At 40.7% G+C, this 19,620-nt stretch overlaps 1 protein-coding gene across 1 annotated transcript in view; it reads right to left on the bottom strand.

Annotated features, from left to right (window-relative positions):
• Window positions 1–19,304, bottom strand: part of LOC130541737 (uncharacterized) — a 55,967-nt gene extending 36,663 nt beyond the window's left edge. Inside the window, exon 1 of the mRNA XM_057302977.1 lies at window positions 19,182–19,304. The gene's annotated coding sequence lies outside the window, so the exon portion shown is untranslated. The remainder of the gene's footprint in view (window positions 1–19,181) is intronic.
• Window positions 19,305–19,620: the final 316 nt, after the last annotated feature.

Genomic DNA, 19,620 nt, shown 5'->3' on the forward strand with positions numbered 1-19,620 from the left:
GAATAATCTAGGCCAACACAGGAAAAGGATTTTTCAACTTTGGACATTAATACGACTTAGCAATAGTCGATAAAAACAACAGCTGCTGAGCCTGGTAAATCCAAATGAGATTATTAGGTCAAAATCATAGAAATACACAGAGAACACTCCAAAATTCCTAGCACACTGACAATAAAGCACCCAAACCAGAATCTCATTAGGGAAAGAAACATTTTGTTTAGAAATAATTTTTTTTTACTACGACTTTACCATGTGTAACATCACTGGGATGTTACTAGAGAGGAAAACAATAAGAATCAAAAGTGTAAACTACTGAACAATAGCTTCCCTTCTCATGAAACCCTACTGCACACACCAAATAACTATGTATTCTTACACCTTGTTCTGCATAAACAGACATTTATAGAGATTTTAAAAATCATCTGGGTGCAGTGGCTTATGACGGTAATCTCAGCACTTTGGGAGGCCAAGGAGGGAGAATCACTTGAGTCCAAGAGTTCAAAACCAGCCTGGGCAACATAGCAAGACTTCATCTCTACAAATAATTAATAATAATAAAAATTAGCCAGGCTTGGTGGCATGCAACTGTGGTCCCAGCTACTCAGGAAGCTGAGGCAGGAGGATAGCCTGAGCCTGGGAGATCGAGGCTGGAGTGAGCCGTGACAGTGCCACTGGACTCCAGCCTGGGCAACAGAGCAAGACCCCAACTCAAAAAAAAAATGGCCAGGGATGGTGGCTCATGTCTGTAATCCCAGCACTTTGTGAGGCCAAGGTGGGTGGATCATCTGAGGTCAGGAGTTTGAGACCAGCCTGACCAATGTGGCAAAATCTCATCTCTACTAAAAAAAAAAAATTAGCCAGGTGTGCTGGCATGTGCCTGTACTCCCAGCTACTCAGGAGGCTGAGGCAGGAGACTCACTTGAACCCGGGAGGCAGAGGTTGCAGTGAGCTGAGATTGTGCCACTGCACTCCAGCCCGGGTGACAGAGCAAGACTCCAACTTAAAAAAAAAAAAATCAGTTTTTCAAAACTTAGATAATATTAGAATAAATTTTTTCTTGTATAGATTGTTTTATAATAAGAAAACTACCACTCACTGGCGTTTGTTACCTTCATGCACAACAGAAAAAGAATCAAAGAAGTTTTAGACTCCTAACAAATGAAATATGAATTTATACCTTAGACTTATGTTACTTTGAATACTTTGAGTATTGTTACCCATGATGACCAATTAGCATAAAAGACTTTTCAAGGTTATAGTCTACATGTCTCAAAATATACATTAAAAACATGAAGGACCATAGTTTTCTTTTACTTGTCTATTTACTGAATAAGGCTGAATTTCAGAAAATGTGAAGATTGAACAAGTTTCAGGCTATAATGAAAATTTAGAGGCTTTTGTGATCTGGTCCTGAGACAGCTATAATTTTTTCTATTTTGTCAATAGCGCTTTTATTAGATCAACAACTATGCAAGTCTAATTTTTCATCATTAAGTAATTTGACCCTACTTTAAAAATTACCAGGAAAAAGTAAATTTAAGTCTAGTTAACTGAACTGACAACTTACAAAAGATAAATCAGGTGGAGCTTGCCTTAATAGTTCCCCCCAGTACATAAGACAAAACAAGTCTAGTGTGAGGACACATAGGCCCTAACAAGTAGCTGATGTGAGGTTGAAGTAGTTGAATATGCTTGTATATTATAACCATAATGGATGCCAATACTCATGATAACTTTATGTTAAGTATTTTTATAAGCGCTTATATAAATTATTTAAAACTCTCAACAACCCCATGAGATTTTCTCCACTACAGATTGGCAACTGAGACAGTTATGTGACTTATCTAAACATGCACAAATAGTAAATTCATAATAGTAAAACGAGCATCAATATGAATATTCTTCAAAGAGATCTCTGAGAAAAATAAAAAGTAGCTTAGCTCCATGGAATGAACAACAAGCTAAACATGGATTCATTCATTCATTCATTCACTCAGTCATTCAGTAAATATTTAGTGGCTGTTATGTGGTAAATGGCCCTGGAGAAGCAACAAAATAAACAAAACCCATGATGTCCTCAAACAGGTGCTATCTCTACCTCATGGAATTTATAGTCTGGTGACAGAGACAAAGATTAAACAAATCCTCAGTTATTTTATTATAATCACAGTAAGTGCTTCAGATGCTGTGGGGCAGGTAGAGGAACCACCTTGAAGACTCTGAAACTCATAGGAGACCGAGCCACTGTGAGAACTGAGCCAGAGAGCTCAAAAGCTTGCCCTAGCAGATGACACTCTTCTCTAGTCCCTTAGCTAAAGGTAGGTGCAGAAATAAATAATAACCAACATGTCATGAAAGCAAGACATGTTCAAGGCCAGGAGGTCTCTGTCTAGTTCCATATTTTTGGTACACGAGAGTAGCCTTGGGTTTGTGTTCAAGTTTCAAATGCTCCCAGGATTTTACAACTTTTAAAGGTAAAAGCCATATATTACATTAAAAAATTTTAATCTGTGAATTAGTCATTTAAATAATATAATTTGTACATTATATCAAGAGAACAGTTACTAAAATTATCAGGAAAATTTGATTCTTGGTATAGTCAATGCTTTCTGTTCTGAAGAATGTGTGAAGGTGGCTACTTCAGGCATGTGGTAGAGTAGAAGTCACCAAAAAGATGGAGGAGACTGAACTCTTATCCTGCCTACCATCCGCCTTAACTTTAGCCAAGTTATGGAGTCTCTCAGAAAGCCAGCTTTTTAATTGATAAAAATAGAAATAACTCTACCTGGTCTACTTTCTATGTTCACAGTGATGACAACATCAAAAGTGATGGGAACTCTCTCCGCCCAGGAGGTTTTAGAGAACAGCAATCCATGAAAGAATAAGCTCCTCACAAATACAACCTCTATTCTCTCTAGGCCAAGAAACCTTACCCAATGAGCCCATAATTTTTTAGCTTTCTGCAAGACAATGAGCTAAGCTGCCTGGAGGGATTACCTGGTTTCAGCAAACCTCTCCTGTGCAAAGTGTCATTATTCTTCCATAGAACAAATAGTACTTCCCCCAAATCTTTTCCCATTTCCAGTCAGAAGACATAAATGTTTAGAAGCTATAATTTTAAAAGTTGTGCTAATATAAAGCACACTCACTGGTAACCTGAAATTTGACAATTTGACCCCAAATCATTTGGTTCAAAACTTAATCCACTCCTTCTCTGAAAAAGTTAGAAGCTATAGTAAAACTAGTAAAATGTCAGTAATCACAGTTTGACTTAAGTAATTACCATAGGATCTTCTGATAAAAGGAAATAGAATATTTAATCCTATGACTTTTTTCTAAACTAACTTTTCTACTAGTCTCCTCTACTTCATCCCACTGCCCTACTTGGTCTCGCAATATGATCTCTCTCATCTTCAGCACACCCTCCACACAGTTGCCAGTGTTACTTCCCAAAACTAATCTGATATAATCTCTCAAAACCTTCCTTGGGGCTCCTGGGCTCTTCCTGAGGAAGCTGTATGCTTTGTATAGAGATATAAATGTATCTCCAAGCTCACCCCTGGCAGAGGCTATGCCACGGTCAGCACTGGCTGTTCCAACTCCCACTCCAATGCTCTTGTTCTTTCATTCGTGTCACAAAGGGGAAAAGCTGACATGACTGGGGAAGGTTACAGTGTGTGGGTTTTTTAAAACTCAAAGTGTGGGGTTGATTCAGACATATTTTCACATCACTGTTAGGGCCATTACAACAGATAACAAAATTGGCAAAGTATACTTCTTTTGCTCGTCAAGTAAAAAGAAAAGAGCCACATAGGCAAAGAAACAAGAATTTAGAGGTAGAAGGAGTTTCAGGCCCTCATACTACAATGTAATGGACACATGGATCATTCAGCTTCTATAGCTCCAAATATTTGATTCATGTATCACAACTTATATTCTAAACATAGTATTATTTTAAAACTATACAGGTCCCTAAACATAAAAATATAAGCAACATAACACTTAAAAAATAATAAACTTAAAAATAATTGTCCAGGTGATGGAATTGAGTAGTTGGAACACTTTATTTAATCTTAGGTAATTGATTAAAGATATCCAGAAATGATACATGAAGATGTAATAAATAAAATAATAGACACGCATGTAGAAGGTTAAAAACAATTTCTGGAAAATTTCTCCTGGATCTTATGGAAAGCTAACTTTCACAATATCTGCTGAATATTTAATTATAATTCTAAAACAAGCACAAAATAAGCATGCATTAGCTGTTCAACTACTTATTTTAAAAAGTTCAATGGCCCCAATGGCCAGGAGCAAATATTGCAAGTTATTAGTAATCCAGATTTATTTTTATTTAATTAAAAAAAATCTAACATAGGCTAAGTACCTTGAAGTGGGAGAAACCTAGCTGATAAATCTTTCTATTGAAAGGTTAAGTTGAACAATGCAAAATCAAGCAAAAGGATCAATGACTGGTGAACATTACAGCTGGCTTGATTCCCTCCAATGGAATATGCTTCAGCAGAAGTATCTGTCCTTTGCAATGTGCTGTTTCTGTGGTCCTAATTTCTATATTACACTTTCCATGCAGACTCCCGTTAGTCTTTCTTCACCTTCATGACTCCTGGGTAGAATAAGGACTGATAAAGTAAAAGACGATGGGAATTGTAGGGTCCAAATCAGCCCATAACCCCAGTCCCTATACCCCCACAATGTTGGGCTGGTCCAGTTCTATCATCAGTGAAGAAAAAGCAATGCCTGAAAATCCTAGATCTCTTTTTAGCATTGTAAACCATGTAGGAGATGCTTATTACATCTGCTTTGTTCTCTATTTCTATGGTGCCTGTCACCATAGTAACAGGGCATACAGATGAAAAAGTAGGCTAGAAATACCCAAATATGTGGGGCGGAGAGGGCAATATGGGGGAAAGGGCCTTTCACTGATTAGGAAAGAAAAGGCTAGAATTTCTTCTTTCAGAGTTGTCAATGCATTAAGGGGTAATTCTAACTAGAAAAATAGGTTTTCTTTGCCTTTAAGAGAGCAACAATAGAAAATACCCTAAAATTTCAATAAATATCAATGTTTCTAGGAGGTAGTCTTGCTAGGCTTCTGAGATTTTAAAGCCAGATGTATTAAAAACCTTGAAGGGGCTGGGTGCGGTGGCTCACACCTGTAATCCCAGCACTTTGGGAGGCCAAGATGGGTGGATCACCTGAGGTCAGGAGTTTGAGACCAGTCTGGCCAACATGGAGAAACCCCATCTCTATTAAAAAATACGTAAATTAGCCGGGTGTGGTGGTGGGTGCCTGTAGTCCCAGCTACTTGGGAGGCTGAGGTAGGGGAATCGCTTGAACCCGGTAGGTGGAGGTTGCAGTGAGCTGAGATCATGTCACTGCATTCCAGCTTGGGCAACAAAGTGAGGCTCTGTCTAAAAAAAAAAAAAAAAAAAAAAAAAAAAAAAAAAAAAAAAAAAACCTCGCAGATGCTAATTGAAACCTTTAAACAGCATCTAGTTTTGGAAATGACATACTCATGCTGCAGTGTGGATGACTGCTACTTAAAATATTTAGTTACTTTGTAGTACTAAAAGTTGACACATCTGTTAAGGAAGTGTGGTTGGGAAGATAACTTACTACAATGAGTATTTCCCTAAAAGTGACAAGTTTATCTTCCAAGTCTCTGTATAAAATGTCCCCAAAGGAAATCACTGGGGTTGGGGTGGGGGATGACAGTCACTTCACTCTAAGGGAGTCACTGCTTCTATGAAAGAAAGAGGAACATTCTCTCCTGTCTACTGGTTCAGACCTTCAAAGGCACTATCAGTTCCTAACTGTTCTTTGCCATGCCAAAATTTCATCTGTAAGGAAAGAGAAATCTTCCCACTTCAAGACCTCTGTTTCTTATTTTGCTTTTTTTCTCTCCTGCCACCAGCCAGAGTTCTCCTTGCTCATAATTTTCTAGGACATTTGGAATACCTGAAATGTTATTTATCTTGTGATACTGGTCTCCTGAGTAGCTGGGATTACAGGCTCCAGCCACCATGCGTGGGTCCAAAAGAGTGGTATGTTCTAACCATTCTCTTTCAGAGTGAAGTTTCTTTCAGAGTAAACAGGACAAGGAGCCCTACCAGCCACATACTTGGGGAGGTTTTACTCTGTGTAAATAAAAATGATGCATGTCTTAATCCATTCAGGCTCCTATAACAAAATACCATGAACTAGGGTGGCTAATAAACAACAAACATTTATTTCTCACAGTTCCAGAAGTTAGGAATTCTGAGATCACAAGATGTCAGCAGACTTGGTGACCGGTGAGGTCCAGTTCCTTATAGATAGTGCCCTATTGCTGTATCCTCACATGGTGGGAGAGGAAAACAAGCTCCCTCCAACCTCCTTTATAAGAACACCAATCCTGGATAGGCATGGTGGCTCATGCCTGTAATCCCAGCACTCTGGGAGGCTGAGGCGGCTGGATCACTTAAGGTCAGGAGTTCGAGACCAGGCTGGCCAACATGGTGAAACCCTGTCTCTAGTAAAAATACAAAAATTAGCCCGGTGTAGTGGTGTGTGCCTATAATCCCAGCTACTAGGGAGGCTGAGGCAGGAGAATCGCTTGAACCCAGGAGGTAGAGGTTACAGTGAGCCGAGATCATGCCACTGCACTCCACCATGGGCAACAGAGCAAAACACTGTCTCAAAATTAAAACAAAACAAAAAACACACCAATCCCATTCATGAGGGCTTTGTTTTTAAAATCCAATCATCTTCCAAATGTCCTACCTCTCATCACTGTCACCTTGGGATTAGGTTTCAACACTTGAATTCTGCTGGAACACCGACACTCAGACCATAGCAATGCATACACAAAATAATCAGGAGAAACACTCTAGCTACTTGCACATTTTGTTTTTAAGCGACAGGGTCTTGCTATGTTGCCCAGGCTGAAATGCAGTGGCTATTTATAGCATGATCGTAGTGCCACAGCCTTGAACTCAAGCCTCAAGCCTCCCCTACCAGACCTGGTGTTACTTACACATTTCAATAGAAAAAGCAATAAATGACTTTGTGATAATCTTAGGTCCTTGATTCAGTCACTAATTAGTTGTGACACAGTGGAAAATTTTTACTTTGCCTTTCTCAATCTTAGTATCTTACCAGTTAAAAGAATGACTGAAATAGAACAGGGGTATAAGCTTGAGGATTCTAAGGATGATTTCAAGGCATGTTGAAATTGTACACACATGAGTATGTGTGTATTCTGGGAAAGACCTTCAAGTATATCTATAATATAAAAAAGTTAAAAATTAAAAGTACCCTCTGAGGTTTCTTTCACACAACTGGGAATACCATGACTCGAATCAACTTACTCAAATAAACTCAAAGTTTGACTCAGACTCAGGTGAGCATCATACTCGGTATCAAAACTGCCCACCCCAGAAATGCTGTCCCTGATTGTATACTACCTAATCCCCAACAAGAACCATTCTCTAGTCCTTCACTCTGTTTTACTGTTCTTCATAGCACTTTATTGCATGACATTACACCTTGCATTTGCTTATTTCCCCTCCTCTAGCATATATGCTTCATGCAAAAAGGGTTTTTTCTGTTTTCTCTGTTGGATTTATTCCCTGTGCCTGTAAACAGTGCCTGACATATATTAAGTGCTCAAAAAAATGTATTGAATGAAAACTCTAGGGCCTGCTAAGAGCCATGCACTCTACTAGGTATTTTATGAAATTATCTATCTCAATCTTCATACTATCACTTTAAGGCAAGTCTCCCAATCCTTAGAGATTTTTCTAAAATAATACACCTGTGAAAAGGAGGCAGGCAATATATTATAGAAAAAGCTGCTTTATCAGGATTCGAGTGCCATATCTGCTGGTAACTTTGTGGCTCACTTACATAAGCCACATATCCCCTGAGGAACTCAGTTTCCATGTTTGTATCATGGGGATAATGCTTGTCCCCTCTACTGCAGGTCATCAGGAGAATAAATGTGAATATAAACACTTAATATGTTAGCAGTGATGGGCAAATGTCTATCATAGAAAGTGATGTGTTGGGTGGGGGTTTCTGCAGAGATTTGCTACAAGTTGTTTTGCTATATGAAGGCAAGAGAGCAGCGGACAGCTATACAGTACCCTCTTACACAGGAACAGAACATCCAGAAACCCAGAGGGCCCCAGGAAAGGCTCTGAACTCAGTAAGGTGATGGCCAGGCCCAACTCCAAACTGTTGTCCTCTCCCTCTCAATTGCATTTATTTGTAAAGAAAAAAAAAATCCCAAATCTAGCTTAGGACCAAACCTTCTTGCATGCTGGAATTCACAAACTCTTCCAAGAAATTAGCTTTCTTGATAAAATGCTTAAGCATTTTTTTTTCCAGTGGGATTAAGACTTGTTCTTAGAAACCAGTCACTCACTCACCCAGATGACTGTCAGTCAAGTGGCTGGTTATCTTTAACTAATGTTCTTTTTGTATCTAGTCTAATAATGGGTATCAAAGAATTGTGTACAATTTCTTACTATTCTAGGTGAGTTTGTACATTCTTAAAATGGATGATGGTAATTAAATCAATTTGGTATCAAATTAGTTTCTACTAGGTATATTTATAAAGGTGATGTTCTTTTTTGTTATTGTTGTTTTTATAAAAGAGGGTCTTGCTCTTCGCTGCTTGTCACCTTCGCTGGAGTGCAGTAGTGCTATCGTAACTCACTGCATCCTTCCACCTCAGTCTCCTGAGTAGCTGGGATTACAGGCTCCAGCCACCATGCCTGGGTCCAAAAGAGTGATATGTTCTAACCATGCTCTTTCCCTATCGGATATCCCTGTGTACACCAAGGGGGAATCTTTAAATTGGCCTACTAGGGACCTAACAGTTGATAGCTAATTTGACTGAAAAATTTTCTTTAGCATCCAAACCAGTGATCTTCAAGCTGGGGTATGGGGTTTTGGGAGTCTTATTGGGAGTAATTGACAATGTGGTGGAATCTCCTTCTAACTCAATTAACCCTGCCTAAGAGGACCTCCTTCAAAATACATACTGCCCTTCTGCTGGCTCTTTCCAGCCATATTCTTTTTCCCCTTTTCAAATTCACCCTTTTACTGCAGCAAAAAAGAAAGGCAAACATCTTATTTCTCAGGAGTCCACTTATGGTGCATTGCCTTGGGGTGTAAAAATCTCCAGGCCCCAAGCAGAAGGCCATTTTGAAATACCCATAGGATTACAGATACTGACAAAGTGAAAGACTTTCAGGCCTGAGAAAAATCCTTTTGGGAGTCAGAGTAAAGTTTCTATTTCTTTGCTTAGATCAACACTGGAGGAAGACCTAATCAAATGTCAAGCAACAGAACATTGAAAAATCGTTTCTGTGATAAATCACTAGATATCTTTGGGCATATAACTCAGGGGTTTAGAAGACAGAATGGAATTATACTGACTTCATTCCCATATATTTATATGGCAAGATTTCTTAAGCACTTCCATTTAAAAAGAAACACTTGCTTTGATTATACGTGTTGTTCTGGTCAATCGTGTACTAGTGAAAAATCATAACAATTCAAAAGAAATGTTTTTCAACATTTAGAGCCTTATTGTCACAAGCACTTTTTTAAAAACAAGTATACTGAGTGTGTGTGTTTGTGTGTGTGTGTGTGTATGTCACAAAAGACATGATAATGAAAAACTTTCAATCATAACAGTGTTACACTGGGATTAAGTTTTACAGAAGAGGAATAAAATGAGTTCCATGAGAAAAAAGATCTACGTAAAATTCCTGACTTTTCTAAAAGAGCTTATTTATACATTTCTTAAACGGACGATGTGAGATATCAAATCACTTTGGTATTTAATGTAACTTCCATTGGGTACATTTAAAAGAGTGATTTTTAAAACCCAATAGTTATAATAGAAATGTGACTGTCTGCAACTATTCAAAATTATGATGAAAAATTTCAGACATTAACTTTAAAAATATATGAGAACAAGTCGTTTTTCAAAATCTTTTTAGAGGATACTCAAAAACATTCAGAGATACTGTTATAAACTACTTGTAAGCCAAGAAGAGCCTGTGTTAACCACGTAAAATTTTGACTTCTAATAGAAAGCCAAAGTCAGGATTATTTCATTGAAGTACAAAAGCCATTTCAAGCATCCCCTACAAGTTGCTAAATCTGGAACTCTGAAAACAGTAAATGTTCAATAAACACTAGCTCACAGACAAAGTACTTTAGCTATTCAACTGATACCTATCAACAGCATGTATAATGTACCTTGTTACTTCCAACCTTCAAGGAGATATTCTTTAAAATTTTATGCAAATACCAGTCAAAAGTACGTTATTGAAATGAAACCCTAGACTAGGTAATAATTATGCTAATTGTATTCCCTAATTCTCTCCTGGATATCCACTGCATGCCCACGGTATGCCATGTACGAAGTCTGGCCCAGGAATCCCAGGAAATGAACAAAATATATTATTTTTCATGAAGAAGCATCCAGGAGGAGGCCAAGCTGTTCTCTAGCCTAGGTACTATGATAGGTATAGCTTAGAAGCAGCACAGAAGAGGGAATGAGGAGCTGTGGGGGTGAGAGGCAGACAGAAGGTGTCAGGAAGGGTCTTTCAGAAAAGGTATGCTTTAATGGAGCCTAGAAAGATGGTTCTGTGCTTGTCAAGAGGATCCCAAACAGAGGGAAGGAACAAAGCTACGGAATGAAGCCATCTGGCTATCTAGAACCTTCCTCCCTGTATTGCAAATAGTTTAGGACAGCTGGTGTATGGGGGTGTGACTGCACACTGTGTCCATGGGACATGCACTGGGGACACAGAGATGACAGAGTGGCAAGAGATGAAGCTGAAGAGCTGCAGAAGCCAGACAAAGGAAGACTTTCTCACATGCCACACCATGGTGTTTGGACTTAATCCTGGGGCATAGGGAGCCATTAAAGGGTTATTAAACCCAGGCAATTATGGGATGAGATTTGTCTTTTAGAAAGATTACTTTCTGCAGTGTGGACAATAAATTTGTAGGTGATGCTGGCAGATAGACTATGCTCAAGACTACAAAATCATTATCAGTTAGAAGATAACTGGCAGTGTTCCTGGAAGACTCACAGCAGGAAAGGGGCTGTAGAGGAAGGGCAGTGATAGAAGGACCTGAAGGCTATAGACTCTAGACAAATTGGTTACCAATCCTTTAAGAGGACTGTAGGGAGAATAAAGCAAGGAGAAGCCCAGAGTGAGTTCCAAGAAACTTGGGATACATAACTGGGTAAATAGTATTGCTGTTGGCAAAAATACAGAATCTAAAGGTGAACAGCAAATTCTGAGGAAAGTATCTTCAATCCACTAACTCCAGGCCCTCATTTGTTCTGTGAGGTAGGTGGCATGGACATTATTATCCCCATTTTATGACTAATTGGTGTATTAGTCCATTCTCACACTAACGAAGACATACTCAAGACTGGGTAATTTATAAAGGAAAGAGATTTAAATGACTCGCAGTTCTGCATGGCTTTGGGTGGGCCTCAGGAGACTTACAATCATGATGGAAGGCATCTCTTCACAGGGTGCCAGGAGACAGAATGAGTGCCCAGTGAAGAGGGAAGCCCCTTATAACACCATCAGATCTTGTGAGAACTAGCTCACAATCACAAGAACAGGATGGGGGAAACTGCCCCCATGATTCAATTATCTCCACCCAGTCCCTCCCACGACACGTGGGGACTATGTGAACTACAATTCAAGATGAGATTTGGGTGGGGACACAGCCAAACTATATCAATGAGGTAATATTATTCACCCACTATCACATGCAGCAGTTTTGGCACGTTTACTACACACCAGGCTTAAGAGCAGTTAAACAAGGGAGACAAAGTTCTTGCTTTCACAGAACTTATATTCTGGTGGGGGTGAGGGGAATAGAGCATAAACAAGCAAGCAAACAATAAACCAAGGTTTGAAAGACTATGACGGGAACATGGGTAGGGGGTATGGGTACTTTACCTAAGGTGGCCAGGGAACATATTTCTGAGGACACATTTGAGCTGACTCTTGAGAAGAAAGTAGTCATGGAAATTTATAAAGGAAGAGCATTCCAGGCAGAAAGAACAGCAACTGAGAAGCCCCTAAGGTAGGAAGGAGCTTGGTGTGCCACTGAGGGAGGAACTGCAAATACCCAGGCAAATCTGAAGCAGGAAGTCCAAGTTACAAGGGCATTCCAGGAAAAGGGAGGCTGAAAGACTCTGGCACCTTAGGGCACCACTGGCCAGCATAAACTCTCTTGGGATTGCCTGCGAACCTGACCACCACGCACAACACTAGGCCTCTGAGAAACTGCATTATGATTGAAGGAAACCAAAATATTGCACCCCAAAATATACTTCTTTGACATATTTTGAGATGGCTGTTCGGAGGGCAAAACAGAAGTAGGCCTGTAAAGCTGTCATTTGTTCGGGAGATTTGTGTCTGTAGAGTATCTGCACTGATGCAGCCAGGCTTTCTCTGAGGCCCCACCTTGTCTGTCTGGATCTAGGAAAGATTAACTGAGAATCTGACAGCTTTAAAGGTCTGAAAGAAACATTTACCATCTATTCTATCTGAGGGCTGCTACCAGAGAGGATCATCTAGATAACAAGACCACCTTTGCTAGCCAGGCCTCCTCTTCTCTCCTTCCCATAACCTGTCTTGCCACCATAACCTGATTTACCACCATTACCTGTTTTTGGCCATGCTCTCAGCCCCTGTTCTTTCTGTTACCTCAAGATGGTATATAAGCATTAACCATCTGGCCATTTCTTTGAGTTTTTAAAATATTTTATATGACTCCTGTGCATACATGTGCACATAATAAAATTTATCAGGCTTTTTTTTTCCTGTGAAGCTATTATCACTTTGTTTCATAGACTCAAATTATCAAACCTTCAGGGAAAAATGTAAACTTCCCTACATGATTCAGAAATGCTTCTGAAAGACAAGTCATTGCTTAGCTTAGGACTGCTTATTTTAGCATTGAAATAGGGCCAGGAATAAACTCAGTTTTGTTAAAAGAAATGAGCTTAAAATCTTTAGATGAACAGAATTTATCTTAAATTTGTCCACTCAGAGCAAGAAACATTCTTCAGTGCAATGGCTGATGGCTCAACCCCCAAGGCTCAGTCACGCCATACCACAATACATGGAAAATACCACAATACGTGGAAGATGCGTGGAAGTAGAGTGCTCCCTGCCATCCTCCAAGGCTGTTACAGGGATTAGAGAGGCATTGTTTCCCCACAAACTCCCCTAATAGCTCAGCAGGATACGGCAAGGAGAAACGGCACCTCCCAATGCACCTGTCAATAGCACCCCCTGCCATGCTGGTTCCTGTCCGTGCAAAATGGAAAGGTACAGAGGGACTGGCCGTTGGGGTTGTCCACCCGCTTTGAGAAGGCCATCCCATGCATAGTCCAGACACCCAACCCTCTGAAACACACTGCTCATACTTCCCATCCTGTGGTCATTTTCCACTGCTGCTTTATGCGCTACTGATTTTTTGCCAACAGTCTTTCTTCATTCAGCCATATGGTTTCAAATTCCATTTGCTAAGGATGATGCAGATCAACCCTCTGGCCCTCTACAAAAATATCCTACTTTACAGTGCCCTGTCTCAGATGCATCTGCTTGTTGTATCAAGACAGCATCTGTATTTAAAGTTTGCTAATATAGCCCAAATAAACTGTAAAAGAATTAGATTATTCCTGAGTGTCACATTGAGAAGTTATATTATTATATACTCTTATTTTATTTATTTATTTATTTATTATTTATTTATTTATTTATTTATTTATTTTTGGAGACAGAGTCTTGCTCTGTCGACCAGGCTGGAGTGCAGTGGCACAATCTCAGCTCACTGCAAGCTCAGCCTCCCGGGTTCACGCCATTCTCCTGCCTCAGCCTCCCGAGTAGCTGGGACTATAGGCGCCCACCACTATGCCCGGCTAATTTTTTTTTTTTTTTTTTTGTATTTTTTGTAGAGACGGGGTTTCACCGTGTTAGCCAGGATGGTCTCGAACTCCTGACCTCAGGTGATCCACCCACCTCAGCCTCCCAAAGTGCTGGGATTACAGGCGTGAGCCACCATGCCCGACCCATGTCTCCTTTATAACAACCTCACAGTGACAACTTCTCATCTGTTTGCAGTGAGTGAGTGATTCACCTGTCCTCCCCAGTATGGTCCCAGATCTCCACGAGGGTGGGGACCATGTGCATTTTTGCTCATCATCATTGCATCCCCAGAACATAGTACAGTGCCTGGCACAAACTATATGCTTAATAGCTACTGAAAAAAAAAATACTGTGAAATAAATTAAATGGTGGTAATGTTTAGCTTCTGAGAGTGGGTCAGCCAAAAATAATTCAAGGCTGAGGAAGGTTAAGGCTTAACCATTCTGTATCATTAACCATTCCATATTTTGTTATTTTATAACAAAATATATAGAAAAAATTTTGCTGTCACTTGGGTGATAAACTGATTTTAGAGATAATTTTATAACTTTCTAAAAAATAGAATAAGTACTGATTTTTGAAAAGGCTCACACAAGTTAGGCCAAATTAAAAAAGAAAAGCTACCACTTTACTGAGGACAGTATTAAGCACTTTATATACTTTTTTTCTTTCAATTCTAACGGTCAGTTATTATCCAGTTTACAGGCAAAAAAACAGAGAGAGAGAGAGAGAGACTATAGTTGCATACTGAGGGAGGATTTGTGTCCAGATCTATTTGATTTCACATGCCATGTTTTTAGGCTAAGAATAAATGCTGACATTGAGTAATAATGTCTTGCTCCCTGACACTCAAAAACCTCATCTCCTCCCATGACAAGGTACAACACAGCAGTCTCGTAACACCAAGTGGGGTAAACGCCCAAGTATTTAAAATATTAATAGGATTTGGGGGCCAGTGATGTTGTAGCAGGGAAACTAGACAATTAAAGGAAAAGAAGTAAGGAGGAATATAAACAGGATTTACTGAAAGCATGTTTTACGCCAGATACTATATTAGATATGTTAATGTATAACATTTATTTTAATCCTAAGACTCCTGTGAGAAAGACAATACTAGTCAAGAAAAAAGAGATTTAGGATAGCTATGGTGTTTGGATACCTCCAAAATTCCCCACTTTTTTCTAAGGATTTGAGCCTCCCACTTTTTTTTATTTAGCTAGGAATAAGACTGTCTGGAATAAGGATAGTATTTCCCAGTCTCTATTCCAGCTACCTGAGGTCATGTTACTAAGTTCTAGGCAATGGCATATAACAAGAAGTATATGACAGCATCCAGGAATTTTCCTTCAGAGACCATGGGCTCTTGCCTTTCCCCTCCTTCCTTTTTCCTTCTTTCCTCCTTTCTGCTACTTGGAACTTGGGGGTGATGGCTGAAGCTCCATCTTGGGATCATGAAGCTGAGGGTCTCATCTTATATATGGTAGATAATCCAAAAAGTAGAATCAGCCTAGTTCTCAGAAGACTGTAGAACCATCATACCAGCCATAGCATGCCTCTCTGCAAGTTTGTTTAATGTGAAAGAGAAACAAGCATCATTTTGACTAAGCCATTGTTCTTTGCAGTCTCTGTAGCTGGCAACCAATTCTAACTAATCCACAACTCATCCAAAGTGATGGCACAGAGTTCAGAATCAGGTCTGTCAGTCTGTGAAGTTTGTTCTCTTAGGTAAAACCTTGAAGAACTCTTGCTTGTAATTTGCAAGAGATTTTGAAAAGAGAAAAGTTTCAAAATGCTGAAAAGGAATTTGACAGAAGAAAATAAGGAAAGTTTGAATATGCTCTTAAATCTGCTACCTGAGAAGAAATCAAAAGGAATATGCTACTCAACAATAAAGAATGTGGTCTCCATGAGAGATGAGCAGAGGAAGATCTCAGTCACCTGCATGGAGCTGGATACGGAAGAGAAATAGAAGCTGTGCAGCTGGCAGCGTCTGTGAAATATGCTGTGCTTGTTAGCTGAAGAATAGGCATTGCAGAACGGAGCCCTGGAAATGGTCACAGGATGACAGATGAGAAGAAAGAATTTAAAGGGATTCTGAAATTTAAAAAAAGCAAGAGATGAAGTTTAAATATATACAGTCTAGAAAGAAACAAGCAGAATCACATGACCCATATCAAAAACAGCAAAAAGGTCAGAAAGGCAAAAAGGAAAGGTCAAGGTTGAAGCCCTGACAACTCATTTTTATTCATTTCCTTTACTCAGGTTCACAGCAGCACTGAAGGAGTAAATGTAAATTGTGTGGCAATTGAGTCGAATCCTAAAGGAAAGGCAGTCATAGAACAGGGAGTTTATTGTTACCCTTTGTTCAATTTCTAAATGAACCACAGTGATAAGAACTTAGGAGAGAGATCAGTGATTGGAGCTAGGCCTAATTTTACTTAAGATCAACCTTAATGATCAGAAAAAGAAAAATAGGTTATTATGTCTGCCAAAGGCATTATTTTAAACACCAGAGAAATTAAGTCATAATAAAGGCATGTAGGAAGTTTAGAAAATACAGATGGGGAATAAAATGAAAGTAGGCAATAGCAATAAAAGGCAGCAATATGAAAACAGATATGACACAAATTAGAAGGTATTTTACAAATGGTTAAATAAATTCTACACTATAACTGGGTCTCCCAAATTCCTCTTGAATGGTCACAGGTCTGAACTGTTTGCTGATGTACCCAGTGCTCTGGGAGTCAGGATAGCAGTGGAGAACCTGCTCCATGCAAGGCAATGCAAATCATTCCACCAAGTGTGTAATAACATGACAGAATCAGAATGCATTCATTTCTAATAATATCAGTGTGTGGCAGAAGGATGCTGGGAAGGAGAAATAAGAGTAAAATTAGAGAATTCAACTTTAGAGACACCAAATGAAAATCCGGGATTAGGTTAAACAGGCTATGAATAGTAAAAAGTCCAGAAAACATAAAATACTCAGGTACTATTAGAAGAATTTGAAAACTAAAATACAAAAGCAAAAACCCTTGTTTATAAGAAAAACATTGGCTAAAGCAAGGATGTTCTAAATTGTAAAATATTTTTCCCCTTAAACTTCAGAAAACAACAAAAAATAACAAATTTCAGGCCACTACAGGAAAATATATGGATTAGTCTAAAAAACTTGGAGGGCTTAGTATCCTTTAAGTTTTATTAAGCCCCTTTTCATTTTACTTACTGTTGGTGTTTTCACTCTGAGGATTCTGAAAATTAAAATACCAATGGGAAATGGTGATAGTGGTAGAGAAGAGGTTTAAAAAAGCAAATCTCAACTAGTCAAATGAAATCATTCAAAATGTGAAAAGATTCATAATAGGCTGAACATGTTGGAACACCTTACCAATTGAGGAAAAAGAGAACACATTTCAAAGAATGGTAAACTTAATTCCGACATGCAGATTTTAAAATGTTGTTGGGGATACTAAGTATAAGGAAAGTGCCATGACCCAAGGGTGCACTCAATGACAACATCATCCCCATTCAAGAGACCTCTTTTTAGCTTACAGAAATATCAGACATGTTAGGGCTTATATTCTAAAATTACACAGGCCCAATTACCTTGGGGGTTGGCTGTCACTTTATATTCTCTGAGTAGAGCTGCTGACAAGGAAAGCCAGGAGAAAAAGAAAGTCACCTCGGCACCCACAATTCAGAGAGCATTTGGGGTCACACATGTAATCCCAGCACTTTGGGAGGCCGAGGTGGGTGGATCACTTGAGGTCAGGAGTTTCAGACCAGCCTGGCCAACATGGTGAAACCCCGCCACCACTAAAAATATAAAAATTAGCTGGGCGTGGTGGCGGGCCCCTGTAGTCCCCGCTACTCGGGAGGCTGAGGCAGGAGAATCACTTGAACCCAGGAGGTGGAGGTTGCAGTGAGCCGAGATCGCACTACTGCACTCCAGCCTGGGCGACAGAGTGAGACTCTGTCTCAAAACAAAACAAACAAAGAAACAAAACAAAGAGCATTTGGGGTTCTCAGGAGGTGTAGCCTGTACACATAGAGGGTACTGGAATTGTTTAAAAAATTACACTGCAGTTTGACTTCTTTTCCATCCTCACTCCTACACCTAGGTTTAGGGGACAGAACCATCTGATAAAGATAAATCTGTTTTAAGATTTCTGGGGTGTTCTGCAAAGACTACTATATCATTTGCAAATAGGTTGTCTTTTAATAAAAATCATGCTACGTAATGTCTTCTTAATATACGCTGAACAAATTGCCTGTTTTAATTTGGCTATATATCTACAATTAAAAATGTTCATACGGTTATCTTTTACCAGTGGAGTGCTTTTTTGTTTGTTTGTTTGAAGTCTTTAGGCGAAGTGAATTTATTCAAGGAAGTTCACATGTCGGTTTTGTTCTTTTAGAGGGGTGTCTTTTTGACCACAAAGAAAAAAAAAGTTTTCCACAAATGTCATCTAACTAAAGGCAATCTATGGACTTTAGGAAGTCAGTTGAGCACACAGATTAATGAGCCAATACTGAGCCTCCTCCCTTCTGACCTCTCACCACCTGCTCAACTAAGCTCAGGGGAAACTCTTGAGTCTTCTTTTTAAATTGGTAACGCTTGCCCTTTCTTTCTCAAACAAATCAACGCCCAACACCAACACCAAATTATAGGCAACCAACGCGTATCCAACAGCATAAAATAGTTCCCAAGAGCATAAAATAGTTCCCAACAGCGCCAGCGCAGGGGGCAAAACAGAGCGACCAAATGGGGGCACCCTCAGGGGAGTTGCGCTCATCTGGAGCGAGACGCCAGCCTGGGAAAGCGGAACCCCTTTCCCGCCCCGCCCCGAGGACTCACGCTCAGGTGCAACGCCGAGACTCCCGGGGGAAAGAGAGGTGACCGTCTCGGCGCAACCGCCCACACCTCTTGCTCCAAATTACCCCAGCACACAGGGGAGGTCCTCTCAGCGTGGGACTCCGTCTCTCCCAAGGCAGGGAGCACAGCGAAGCGGCCACTCGTCTCTGCAGCCGCGCTACCGGCCCGCAGCCTGGCTCGCAGGTGAGGCGTGAACAGGTAACCGCACCTGCTCGGCCAGCCCCACCTGCTGCGTCCCCGTATCCGGTCCTCCTCCTCCACCACCTCGGTCGGCGCGGCTCGCCCTCCTGGAACCGGGGTGTCACGCTCCGACCTACCTGCGCGACTCCAGCCCCGGACGCCCGCGCTCCCCGCGGCGTGCTCCTGGGCCGCTCCGGGCGGGCAGGCTGCGGCCCCGCGCCCGCACTTTCCCGGCTGCCGGAGGCTGCGGGCTCAGCGGGAAGCCCCGGCGCTGTCCGGTTCGCCGCCTCCGACCGGCTCCATTGTGACGCGACGCGTTCCGCTGGCCAATGGGCGCGCGGTGGCGCGAACCGCTGACTAAGTTCGCGGGTGGAGGAGGAGGGGACGGGGCGGAGGCAGGGCGCGGAGGCGGCTACCACGGTGGTGGCGGTAGCAGTGGCGGAGGAGGAGGAGGAGGAGGAAGAGGAGGAAGAGGCTGCAGTCGCTTCGGTAGCTGCTCCTGCTGTGAATTTTTCAGCTGCCTGGGCCTGAGTGTTTGCCCAGCTCTGGGGCTGCGGGAGCCGGTGACTCACCTAT

The sequence above is a fragment of the Pan paniscus genome, chromosome 1, assembly GCF_029289425.2.
Source record: "Pan paniscus chromosome 1, NHGRI_mPanPan1-v2.0_pri, whole genome shotgun sequence".
In the NCBI taxonomy this organism is placed as follows: Eukaryota; Metazoa; Chordata; class Mammalia; order Primates; family Hominidae; genus Pan; species Pan paniscus.